Below are 14,282 nucleotides of genomic sequence, written 5' to 3'. Positions count from 1 at the left end.
TTTTCCTTGTGAAGTCCTATGTTTACCAAGTGGATGGCTTGTGGAGTAGAAAGAGGCACTAGTTGTCCTGGCTCCTATTTGGAAGAGGAATCAGTCTATGTCTTCCTAGGAAATGATCATTTTTCAAATATGTGTTCGTAGGCAATAGTCATTATTTTTATTTAGCACTGGTCCCTTAAACATATCAGAAATGTGTGAGTAAAACATGTCAGTAAATTACTATTTGAAATAATCTCCTGTATATGTTCTCTATACCACCAAATCATAAAAACTGCTTATTATAGTACCATACAAAAATAATATTAATACCTTGCATTCGTAGACAGGTTAAGAGTAATCTGGAGTCTGAACAGTTATTAGTTTGTATCCTCCCTTGTATCCTCGATTTGTAAATTAGTATTCTCATTTGTAGAAACAAAAAGTACTAGTTGCTTCATGGAATTATTGTGAGGATTAAATAAAACAGTATAAATAAAGCATTTAGCATAGGCTTGGCTTTTAGATTCACAATAAATCAAGAAATTATTTTATATTGTTATTCTTTTGATCTTTTGTAAAGTTTTTTAATTACCCCAGTCTCATATGATCTTTTATTGTTGTCATGTGAAATATGTAAGATAAGTAGTATTATAGTCCTTTTAAAGATAAGTAAATGAAGGCTTAGAAAAATTAGAAATTTGCCCAAGATGGAATAGCTGGTAAATGGCAGAGCTGGGATGTGCTTTTCATATAAAATGTTATAGATAATTAACCATGATACTATTCTGCTGAATCAAAATAGGGCTAAATTAATAAATAGCAGTAAAACATATTTTAACTACAATAATGTTTTCATTCATGAGTAAGGTAAATATTGCTAGCTACGGATTATGGAAATACTATTATTTCTTGAAAACAGCTACAAGTTTCTTCTAGCAGTAGCAGCAGCAGAAACTATTTCTAAATATTTCCAGCATGCTAAATACTATGTTAAACATTTTATATGCTCATCTCTTTTGATCCTCAGAACAATTTTCAATGGTGGGTACCATATTCTTTTTACAAATAATCATAATAGCTAATATTTATGACCACTAAGTGTCAGACATTATGCTAAGTATTTTGTAGGCATGATCTCATTTTCATCAGCCCAACAATCTTCTGAGATCTGAAGCCACTATTATTATTATTTTTTATTATTCTAGTCGCTAAAGAAAATAATATATAGACAAATTTGCTGTTAGAATTATAGAGCAGAAAACTTTTTGTTAGACATTATCTCTGTGTAATTATATAATTTACAGGTCTTACCAGGATTGTCTTGCTAGAGCCAGGTCCATTAAAAGTAATCATTGAAGTAGAGACTGGAGAGAAAACAGTCTTTGAGACAAAATTATGTTCGAAGTATGTTTGCACATTCCTTTGATACTAGCCTGCCCTCGGAGTTGTAGAATAAGATGACATACTGTGAAAAACTTGAATTTTGGGGAGTCATTATTTTAGTCAGATCCTATCTAGTTTGCATAAAAATAAATTCAGTTTGGCAACTATACACTGAAGAGTAACTATTTTTAACACCCAATAACACATCATTGCCTTACCAAAGATAAAAACGGTGATGAGGTCAAAGAAGTACATTGTTTCAGAGTGCTATGTTACTATTAATACCACAGTCTCTCTGCAGGAAGTATACACAGACAGCTCACAAAAACAGGAAAGTCACTCAGGAACCTGCTTTAAAACTCCTGGTCTGAACTCATGAGATTGTCCCAAAATCACTAGGAATGAATATCACAAATTAGAAGTCACAGAGAAGAATATTTGTTCATGCTTTAACTCAGGCAATACTGTATTTTCAATCTTATGAAGACTGATCTAAACAGACTAAGGAACAATTTTTTACACCAACACTGTCATTTCACAGACAAAAGAACTAAGATCACAGTTGGATATGATGGACATCTAATGTTTTGCCTGCCCCAAATTCATTTCCCCTTCTGGTAACAGCTCCTTCCCATGGAATTTTCTTTGGTATTCCTCCTTGACTCATGATCTTTTGGTTTGGAGAGGGCTGATCTTACTTCCAGTTCCAGAGGTGGGCATAGACCAGGCATGAACAAATGAGGTTAGAGTAAAGTGTTCACTAACAGGTATGAGACAGAATCTGAATTAATTTAATACAGAGGTTAAAATAAATCCAATATCACACCGTTAATGCCAAAGCTAGGACTATATTCCAAGTCCAACGCTCTCTTCATACTAACATGCCATGTAACATTATAAGTAGTAAGAAAAAATGTTTACTAATTTAAAAAATAGTTGCAGGTTCCATTTCATTTTTAATAAGCAAGACTATCTCAAGGTCTATGCTATTTCTTGTTTATACATTAGGTACCTGGAACATATGCCCACATTTCCTTCTATTTCATTAAAGACAGTAACAATTTATACCAGGGTAAGGAGAGGACATTACCAGATGGCCAATATATAAATCAAATAGACTATGTAATCGGAAGCAGGAGCTGGAGAAGCTGTATTCTTTCTGCCAAAACAGGACTAGGAGTGGATTGTGGTACTGAACATGAACTGCTAATATCAAACATTAGAGTAAAGCTGAAGAAGAGTACTAAAAATATTGCAGTGCCAAAATATAACATGTATAATATCCCTGATGGATTTAAAGTCCACTTAAAAAGCAGATTTTCAATGTTAAACTTAATTGACCAAGAACCATAAGAACTGTGGACTGAAACTAGAAATATTATTAGGGAATAATGCAAAAAGATAATGCTGGAGGTAAAAAAGAAAGAAAACTTGAGATAGATGACAAAAGAAACACTAAAACCTGTTAAAGACAAAAAGTAAAAGCTAAAGGTGACAAAAGCAGGGTTAGAATCCTGAGTGAAGTTTTCAAAAACTATTATCAGAGATAAAACTATTACAATAGTTAGTGTAAGGAGATAGAATCTTCTACCTGAAGATTCAAGAAAAAAACCCTAGACTAGGTATGCTGGATGACCAACATAAAAGAAGCACATTATCTGATCAGGAGAAAATAAAGGGTAAGTGGAAACAGTAAAATGAAGATCTGTAAAAAAGAGACAAAAGGATGACAGATCAAAGTTTCCTACAAGGAAGACTTGTATTTCTAGAAAGCAAAGTAAAAGCTGCCCTGAGTGTACTGGGAAGGAAAAAATAACCAGGGGTAGATGGGACACCAATAGAATTATTTCAAGCCACAGAGACTGAATCTGTTGAAATTCTAACAAGAACATGTTAACAAATAGGGGAAAAAAAACAATAGCCTACAGACTAGAAATATTCAATATACATCCCAATCTTCCAAAAAGGAGATGCCGAGAAGTGCAGTAACGATAGACCATTGCCCTAATTTCCCACACAAGTAAAGTGATACTCAAGATGATGCGGCAAAGGCTTCTACCTTACATGGAGCAAGAAATGTTCAAGCTAGATTCAGAAGAAAGAGACATTGAAGATCTAATTGTGAACATTCATTGTATACTGGAGTGCTCCAAAGAATTTCAGAAGGCTAGTCTGTGTTTTATAGACTACAGCAGCCTTTGACTGTGTGGATAATGAAAAGCTATGAGTTGCTCTGAAAGAAATGGGTATGCCTCAGCACTTGATTGCCCTGGTGTGTAACCTGTTTTGTGGACAGGAAGCCACTGTCGGTATAGAATATGGAGAGACAGAATAGTTTCCTATAGGCAAAGATGTCAGAAAAGGGGTGTGTTTTATCTCCTTATTGTTTAACCTGCACACAGATCATATTATACAAAAAAATGGGCTATACTCAAAGAAAGGGTGAAAATTGGTTGAAGAAATATCAGTAATTTAAGATATGCAGATGACACCATCTTACTGGCAGAAAGTAGCAATGATTTGAAACGACTTCTGATAAAAGTGGAAGAAAGTGCCAAAGCAGAACTGCATTTAAACATCTAGAAGACAAAAATCATTAATGCAGGAGAAACACACACCTTTAACACAGACAATGTAGACAATAAAATTGTTAAAGATTTTGTTTAACTTGGTTCAGTCATTGATTCAAATGGAGACTGCAGCCAAGAAATCAAGAGAAGGCTGAGATTTGGAAGCAATGGAAGAATTAGGAAAGATCATCAAACACAAAGATGTGTCACTGGACTCCAAAGCTAAGATTATCAACACCCTCGTATTCTCAATTACTACACATGAATGTGAAAGCTGAACAGTGAAGAAGGCTAAGAAAAAAACCCGATGCGTTTGAAAATGGTTTCGGAGGAGAACTCTACAGATACCCCGGACTGCCAGACAGATGAATGTGTGGGTCCTGGAGCAAATTAAGCCTAGAACATTGCTGCAAGCAAAAATGACAAAGCCAAAGCTGTCCTATTTCCAGCACATCGTGAGAAGGCAGGGTTCTTTGGAAATGACTATAATGCTGGGGAAAATGGAAGGCAGCAGGAAGAGAAAAACCAAATATGAGATAGATTGACTCCACAAAATAAGTTCCAGACACAAGTCTACAGGAGCTGAGCAGAATTGTTGAGGACAGGACATTGTGGACATCATTCATTCATACAGTCACCAGGAGTTAGAGCTGTCTTGATGGAACATAACACACGCACATAGAGGACAATGATAATTTACCATATATTTAATGCTCCTCTAAGCCCATTTAAAAAATTATCTTATGCCATTAGGATACCACTATATATTTTATCATATTAATGATTGCAGTATGATTTATAGCCAGGTGGAAAAAGGGGGTAGGAAAGAAATGAGAGGGAGTGTCATATTTGTAATGCTTATAGTGGTTGCATTGGAGTGACTAGATTATAAATAATTTCCCCTCATTCCTTTATTTTCCCACTTTTTGGGATAATATTATATTTTTAAAAATAACCAAGTATCTACAGCCATGCCATCCTGAGCAAGCCCGATCTCGTCTGATCTCAGAAGCCAAGCAGGGTTGGGCCTGGTTAGTACTTGGATGGGAAACCACCTAGGAAGACCAGGTGCTGTAGGTGTAAAAAAATAAATAAATAAATAAGGGATTGTAAGCTGACAAGGTTCTTGCAATCTGTGAGGTCAACCAAGGGTTGACTCGCCTAAAATAAATAAATTAATTAATTAAGTAATTTAAAAAAATAAGCAAGTTTATACTTTTCTAAAAAATCTAATTATCCAAAGATCAACTATCTCTAAATTATTCAACCTCTTTATACTCTCTTACAACTCTACCTTGCTGTTTCTATTTTGGCCATTAATTTCCTCCTTTATTCTGCTAGGAAAAAAAGATGTGAGACTCAAACTAGACAATATTCTGCGGAACCCCGGGGCATGATTTTCTTAAGAGCGCCTGTGTGGCTGGATGAGGGCCAGTGCATAAGGCCTCCGAAGCAGGCAGCTAACTGAAATCGGTGAACAATAAGGTTTGGAAATTAGGAAGGTTTAGGTACCTTCTGGAGGTTTAGGAATTACCCAGATCAATTTTAATTAACTATATCAATATGGACTTTCATTACCTCAGGAATCTTGGAGTTAGCATTGCTTAAAATTATATTTGGGTGTCACACCAGGCCTCAAACACGGAATGTCTGAACTGAATTCCTTATTTTCTCCTTTCCAAAATAGTTATACACTCTAAATTCCCATATCTCTTAATTCTTTCTCATGCTTCCTCACTCCCTATATTTGAAAGTCATCAAGAAAACTCCTAATGAGTTTTCTTCACCATTCTTATATTGTTACATCATTAAGTGCTGTTTGGACTAATAGTTTCTCAGCCACCAGTCTTTACCTCCTTCCTTTAATCCTCCCCAGTGATCTTTAAAATCACAAATCCAATCCTGCCACTCTCCACCTCAACTCTACCCCAACCCTAAACCATTTGATGGTTCCTTATTTCCTTCAGGATAATAGCTAAACTTCTCAGTGTGCCATTAAAAGCCTTTCAGGATCTAGTCTCTGGGTATTGTTTTGCATTATCTCTTACCAGCTCCTGTACCTCATTCACATCAAACTACCGCCGAATTGCCTAACCACAGTGTCATAGTCCACTTGGCACAAATAAATTTTAACTCTATATGGAATACCTTGACTCTTCTACCTGGTGTTAATTAATTCACAGTTGTTGACAAAAAAGCTGGTATTGTGTTATACCTTTGGTGTATAACATGAGACTAGTCACGTATGTGCTTTTTATATGCGGTATTTCTGGAGGAACACAAAAGAAACTTATAATATTGGTTGCCTTTGAAAAAGAGAACTGTGGAGCTGAGATGTAAAAATGGGAAAGAGACTTTTCACTCTATACTCTTTTGTGCCTTTGGAATTTTGTTCCTTGTAATCATATCAATAATTTAACTAAAGCTAAAAGTATGTCAACTTTATGATCCAGCAATTCCATTCCTTGGTATATACCCAAGAGAAATGAATGCATATGTCCACTGAAAAACACGTACAAGAATATTTGTAGTAGCTTTTGTCATGACAGACAAAAACTGAAAACAACCCAAATGTCCCTCAAGAAGAGAATGTATATCTAAATTGAAGTATATTTATTTAATGTAATACCACGTACCATTTAAAAAAAAAAAAAACTATGACATAATTCACCAGAGAAATAATTTCCTTTATTTTAGTGTTGCACTAAAGGATCCAACACAAAAGAGTAAATACTGAATGACTCCATTTATTTCAAGTTCAAAAACAGGCAAAATGAATCAATGGCGATAGAAGTCCGAATAGTGATTATTTCAGGCAAGGATGAGGCGAGGCACGTTAGGAGATTGGCATGGGACGATAACCACTAGGAAGGGATAATTCTTGGTTAGGAATGTTCTGTATCTCGAGGTGGATGGTGATTAAATGAGTATATACCACTGTAAAATATACATATGCAATGGGTGTAGTGCATATATAAAAATAATTGAACTTTACACCGAAGATTAGTATATTTTACTGTCTCTATGTTGATAAACCTTTAAGTATTTAAAAAGCATGACAAGTATATATTCCAAATTGAAAAACAGTAGATAAAAAAATTGTTTTAAGATCTCACTCAAATGTCAAATGATTTCTCCCTTTACATGGATAAAAGCCAATGTAACTTCCAAACTAAGAGTCAATAAGGAAAAAGAGCAAAAGGGAAAATACTAAGAATTTCTTTAAGCTACAGAAAAAGTCTGAAGCAACTATTGGTTGTAAGAATGAAATTCTGATTAAACCAGTTGTAAACAAAAACAAAAACAATATTTTCTATCATGACCCTAAAGCCTCAAAGACTGTAATATAATGCTTCTGCCCACCAGAGGCAAAAAGGTTCTTTTACAAATTATTTAAATAACTTTTAGAAATGTTAAGTGAACAAGATGGAACTTAGACTGACATTTTATCAGGGGACACCATAGTTACGGGAGAATTTAGTCTGTGGAAAAGCGGAAGCTAGAAATGGAAGTGACAAGGTCAATACTGAGTAAGGTTTATCGGGTCCATAGAGAGGCAAAACAATGGTGATCTTTGCAGGTAAAAGGACATAAGAACCAGACAGTTAAGAGAAAGAGGAAGAGGAGGAGACAAGGTTGGAGGCTTCCAGAATATTTATGAGTGAATTTAAAAAGGTATGTGAATTTGTAAAATTAGCTGCTTTAGAATGTATCAGATAAGCTCAAGAACAAGAGAAGGGGGGTGGGGGGGAGAGCCACCCACAGTGAAAGCAACATGTGCTGCTTTTCAAAAGGATTCTTTTTCAGTTTAGGAGAGGCAGTAAGGTGCCAACAGGAGGTGTTTAGCTCAGCTCTCCTCACTGCCAACATTTAATGCTTTGAAAATCTAATTTGTCAGTTTCCCCCCCTTAAAAAATTCTCTCTCTCTCTTTTTTTTTTTATTTAAAAAGCAATAGAGCCTCATGTAGAAAATTTGGGAGATACAGACAAATTTAAAGGAGAAATAAAAAATCAGTCAAGAGATAACCACTATTGACCACTGTAGCATTTCGGTGTAGGGCAATTTCTAACAGGCAGAAAGCACCCAAGCAAAAACAGGTTAGAGGCTCTCCTGTCCTGGAAGCCCAGGCAAGTTTATTACTGGAGATTTGCCACTTTTATTTATTGGTGCATTTTCTCTCTACAAGCCCCATGAGGGCAGAGGGTCTGCTATATCCTAGTGCCTGGCACTTGATAGACACTCCAGAATTATTTGTTGCATTAACTATTTTTTTCATATTTACTTACAAAGATTAGCTGCCATTTCTTATTTTTCCCTTCGTACTTAAAAGATTTAAACTCCTTTTCATGTTCTAGTTCATGACTTTTCTTACTAATGAGAACAATCTAGTTATTAAATAAAAATGTCTATTAAAATTAGAAAAATTACAAATGTAAACAAAAGCTTCATGAATCATATTAATATGACATTGTATTTCTTCTGTGATGCCTTGTTGTGCACTCACCCTGAACTGTCACAGAAACAATTTCTTCCATTCCTTATGTTAATTTATTGCCAATATAACTTACCAAATAGAACTTGAAAATTAATTTAGTATCTACAGCATTGCAGCTCATTAAAACAAAACAAAACAAAACAAAACAGAATTTCTTTTTAAATTTGAATTGAGGTACTAAATTTTTTTTTCCAAATTCAGAACTTGCCTTTGAATAGTGAAAAATGATCAAGGAGATTTCATGATGCTTAGAAATCTAGTAAAGGAAATTGAGAACATTGAATATTCTTGTAGTAAAAATTTTGAGGGAGAGCAGATGGAATTACTCAAGCTTGAAATATAGCCAGGATTCTGTAGTCAACATTCCTATTATAGGAATTAAAACAGGACCCTTGGAGTCTTTCATAATCAGAGGTAGCCAGGACCCTTTAACCATTCCAAGCCAACAAAGACCCTAGGGGCAACAACACAGTTATTTTGAAAATACAAAAACAAACAAACAAAAGTAGTGTTTAGCAAAAGGAGGTTTTATTGGCTCACATAACTGGCAAGTCTAGAGGCTGAACTAAGCTGGGCATGGCTGGGTCCAGGGGCTTAAACAATGTCAGGGTTCTCTCTCCCAGTATCCATGTGATCATATCTCAGGAGACCAAATGGTTTTGCTTGGATCATGTACCCTTTGCTGGACCATTAGTAGTGACCAGAGAATAAGATATATGAATTGACAAGGCATGGACAAGGCCTGGGCCACATATGCATCCATATATTGGAGGGAAGTGGGATAAACTTCACCCAAACTAAGTGAAGTAGATTCTCCACAAGGGGCATTCTGTCACTATGCGGGGTGACAAAGAGTATTGGTGACAATGTTGAAATTTACCCAAGCCCTTTGATTATAGAACACAATACTGGCCCCTCAACACACACACATCCCCTGACCCTTTGTGCTCCAGGAAATGGCTCACTGCAAAGAATGTTACCGATGTGACTTAGATAAAACTCATGGTAACCCCTTGTTTACCTATGACAAGACACAAACCCTCTGAATTTCCATTCTTTGTCTCATAAATAATTAGCTGAACTGTTTGTTCCACTGACCAAGGTGAACAAAATGCCCTCTAACTTAACCTGATTAAACTTTAGTCAGGCTTCTCTCCTTCCCCCTAAACGTGAAACTTGGCCTACCTTTGTGTAGAGGCAGACCTCGAAGATGTAACAGTCCAGTTCTAGACCACTGCAATAAAGAAAGCCAGTATTACAATAAAGTGACTCATAATCTTTTCTGGTCGAGGGACTCGCCTTCGATTTGTATAAAATAAAAAGCAACAGCTGCGAAGTGCAATAAGTCGAGGTATAATAAAATGAAGTATGCCTGTTTTACAAGGACCGAAGCATCCTTAACTGATCCTTCTGAGAATCAGCTGACCTCAGGAAAAAATCCTTTCCTGCGTAACTTCCTCATAACGCCACCTATTCATCCTAATCTACCACACCTGGTCCTTTCCATCCTTATCTGCTTGACCTTTGAGATGCTTGCAGATCTATGATCAGAGCACTCTCCCTATTTCAATAGTCCCCACCCCTCACTGCAATAATCTTTCATAATAAAACCTCTTCCTACTTCGGTCTAGATTTGTTTTTTATTTGACACTGGCCAGACAAAACAATAGATATCTAACACGACACTTTATTATCCAGTCTAATGGATCCTAAGAGTATGAAAATCAATTACACCCCTACTTCCCACACTCAGTAGAAACAAAAGCTGGAATCAGGCAGACAAGAGCTCACAATGTCAGCTTCATTGATGGATGAATGGATAAAGAATATGGTATATGCACACACTGGAATATTATTCAGCCTTAAAAAAGGGAACTTTGATACATGCTAAAACATGGATGAAACTTGAGGATATTTGCTAATTGAAATGTGTCCATCACAAAAAGTCAAATATTGTATGATTGCACTTATCTGAGCTAGCTAGAGTTATCAAATTCACAGAAACAGAAAGCAGAATAATGGTTACAGGGGCTGAAGGAAGGGGGAAATAGGGATTCGTTGATTAATGGGTAGAGAGTTTCAGGTGTGCAAGAGTGAAAACTTCTGGAGATTGTTTGCACAACAATGTGAATATAATTATTACTGAATCATATGCTTAGAAATAACTAAGTCAGTAAATTTGATGTGCTTTTTACCTCAAAGAAAAATAATTTTTTTTTTTTTTAAAGAAAGTCAGCCTTATTACTAATAAAGCTGGTTGGAGAATGTGACATAGATTAGTGGTCAAAAGGGTTTACTAATAATCACTTCACTGAATTAAAATAAATTTCTTCAAACTTCAGGCTTTTTCTCAGGACTGGGTGCTACTCTAGTAAGCTTATCACAAGGCAAGTCCTTAAGGATAGGCCACTCGGAAAGAAGGAAGAGCTGAGTGACACATTAGCAGTTCCTTGCCTCGATCTTACCAAAAAAGGTGCTTTTCCTCAAGAAGAGAATGAGCAAGTCGGGGAAGGCTGAGCCCCACAGTTGTCTCTTCTGGGAAGTGAACAGGTTTGAGGAGATGAACATTTACTACTAATTATTCTGTTAAAAGAAAAACATATTAGAATATAGACTAGGAAGGAATATGAAAATGGGAAGTTTTTCATAGTTTTTTTGTTAGGACAACAAGATTTGGAGTCATCTTTCTCTTTTCTTGATTAAAACCATTTTATTGGTATGCTTTTTTAAAAATATAATTTTGCTAATATTGGAAGTACCACATTTATAATAATTTGATACACTCAATTTATTAAGTGGCTAAATTGGGAAAACTAAAAGGAATTATTAATGTAGAGTTCACATTTCATAATTATCTTAACTATTTTCTGGCTTTTTGTCATGTAAGTTTCATTAATACTATCAGTGAAGCTAAACAGTTTCCAAATACTTTTAATTGATATAAATACAAAAACTAGAGGACAATTTTGCACTGTAAAGTAGACCTCTGACTTACACATTTTCATTTGAAAAATAAGACATCCCCTTGGGAGCAAAAAAAATTCAAGGTCAGATACAAGTAGAGTAGATATATTTGGATACACATTTTTTAAAAATGTATAATTCAATTTACTATAGTACTGGAACATCCCTGTTTTTCTAACATCTCTATGGAGAAGGGAAAGCAGATTTCATTTTTCTAGGTTATCAGATGAAAAAAATGGAAACATATTATGTTAAATTATGTGCTTGGGATCATATAGTCAGAGAATGAAACAGCTGAATTTAAAACTCCATTCTTTTCTCTTTGTACTTTCCAAAGAGAGTATGTTTAAAATTCACTTTCTCCCTAATTTCTGGTAAAAAGATTATCGCAAAAAGTTGCACTTATTTGCGGTCTGATTTTTAAAGATAGAAACTTAATCACACTGAATGTAAATTATACCTCAATTAAAAAATTTAAAGAACATAAAACAAGAGTAGAGGAAAAATTCCTCTGAGAGAATTTCAGACAAATAAATGAATACATTCAGAATAGGCTGTGGTGTGACATTGGATAGTGTTGAGTAAAACACTTTGCATTTTTAAAAAAACGATAGATCCTGTTATGTCAAAAAATATATACCCTCTATCAACCCAACACACATTTGGTTTGAATAATTTCTATATCCTTAGAGACGTGCTCTCTCTAAGGAATCATTCCATTTAGGAAATTACTTCCTAGAACTAAAAAATGAAGTGGCCTTATCTATCTCATTTGCTTTGAGGGGAAAATGGTGTGCTTTAGATAAAACATTACAGTGACCAAAATACCTCCCATCTGTCAACTTTATATTCCTCTCTTTTAGTTTCGCGTCATGCACTTTGGATTCATGGGAGTAAGGCAGACAAGAACCTATTTTTACCATTGTTGAAAGCATGCCAATTTGGCAATGAGATGGGACAATGGACTCTCTCATACACGGTAAGAGTATAAATTGGTTCAGCTTCTCTGGAAGGTAATTTGGCAATATACAAGATATTGAAATTTTAAACATGCATATCCTTTGGCCCAGAAATTCAACTTCTGGGAATTTATCCCAGTGAATGAATTGGACAAACACATAAAGATATACATAAAGGGCCTTCGTGAAGCATTGTTTACAATAAGTATAAGTTGGAAACCACCTAAATCTTTATCACTAATGAACTGACTAAATGCATTGTGGTATACCTTTTCAGTGGAATATTTTGTGATGAATTGGAACAATTATATATACAGTCATCCCTTGGTATCCACCAGGGATTAGTTTCAGGATCCCCTGAGAACCCCAAATCCTCAGGAGTTCAAGTCCCTTTACATAAAATAGCATAGTATTTGCATATAACCTATGCATATCCTCCGGTATACTTTAAATCATCTCCAGATTACTTATAACACCTAATACAATGTAAATGTTATATAAATAGTTGTTATACTGTATTGTTGAGAATAATGACAAGAAAAAAAGTCTGCTTGAGATAATCTCGCTAAGCGAAATAAGCCAGACAGAAAAAGTTGAAAATCACATGATATCGCTTATATGTGGGATATAAACCTAAAAGCAACAAATGAACAGGACAAACAAACAGAGAATCATGGACATGGACAATAGACTAGTAGTTACCAGAAGGTAGGGGAGTGGGAGGGGAGGAGAGGTAGATGGAGTAAAATGAGTCAAATACGTGGTGACAGAAAGAAATCTAACTATGGGAGGTGAACGCACAGAGTAAATATATATATACCTTACTGTTAAAATATACAGCTGAAACTTATTGGATTTCGTTAACCAAGGTCACCATAAAAAAAAAAAAGTCTGTACATGTTCAGTACAGACACAACCATCGTAGGTCTAACTATGCAGTATATGTCAGCAACATGTAACATGTTTTTAAAAATTATATATGATCCACACTTGGTTGAATCCACAGGTATGGAAACTTCAGATACAGAGGGTCAACTGTACTTGTGTTTATTCCTAAGGAAAGGTTATAAAATAGCACATATAGTCTGGTTTGTGAAAAGTTTTCTAAATGTATAGGAAAAAGCCCGGAAGGATGTACGGCAAAATAATGTTGTTATCCCTGAGTTGTATGTTTCAAGTGGTTCTTAGCTTTTATGTTTTATGTTATTTATTTTATGTTTTTTTTGAAACTATACCATAAGCATGTGTCACTTATTAAGTCATAAAATATATGTATTCTGGCTTGAAAAAAAATTAAAACATGCCAACTTAAAAAACAATTGTTTCAGGAGAAAATATTTGCAATTCATATATCTGATAAGGGATTAATAACCAGAGTATTTAAAGAACTCTTACAACTCAATAACAAAAACACGAACAACCCAATTAAAAAATGGGCAAGGAACTCGAATATATACTTTTCCAAAGAAGATATGTGAATGGACAATAAGCACATAAAAAGATGCTCAACATCACTACTCATTAGAGAAACACAAATCGAACCTACAACAAAATTCCACTTCACACCCTTTACCATGGCTATTATGAAAAAAACAAAAACAAAACCAGAAAATAAATGTTGGAGAGGATGTGGAGGAACTGGAATCCTGATGCACTGCTGGTGGGAACGCCACTCTGGAGAACAGCATGTTGGTTCCTCAAAAAAGTAAACATAGAATTACTATATGATATAATAATTCCATTCCGATACATACCCCAAAGAACTGAAAGCAGGGCTTTGAATAGATATTTGCACACTAATGTTCAGAGTAGTATTAATTGTAATAGCCAAAAGGTGGAAACTACCCAATGTTCATTGACAAAGTTAATGGATAAACACATTGTGATATATATAAATGTTATTCAGTCTTAAAAAGGAAGGAAATTCTGAT

General features: G+C 35.0%; 1 pseudogene; it reads left to right on the top strand.

Moving 5' to 3' along the window:
• Nucleotides 1-4,893: 4,893 nt before the first annotated feature.
• Nucleotides 4,894-5,012, top strand: LOC120608456 (uncharacterized; annotated as a pseudogene).
• The last annotated feature ends 9,270 nt before the right edge of the window (nt 5,013-14,282 follow it).

The sequence above is a fragment of the Pteropus medius genome, unplaced genomic scaffold, assembly GCF_902729225.1.
Source record: "Pteropus medius unplaced genomic scaffold, Ma_sr-lr_union100, whole genome shotgun sequence".
NCBI classification, from domain to species: domain Eukaryota; kingdom Metazoa; phylum Chordata; class Mammalia; order Chiroptera; family Pteropodidae; genus Pteropus; species Pteropus medius.
This window is presented reverse-complemented; position numbering and strand designations above follow the sequence as displayed.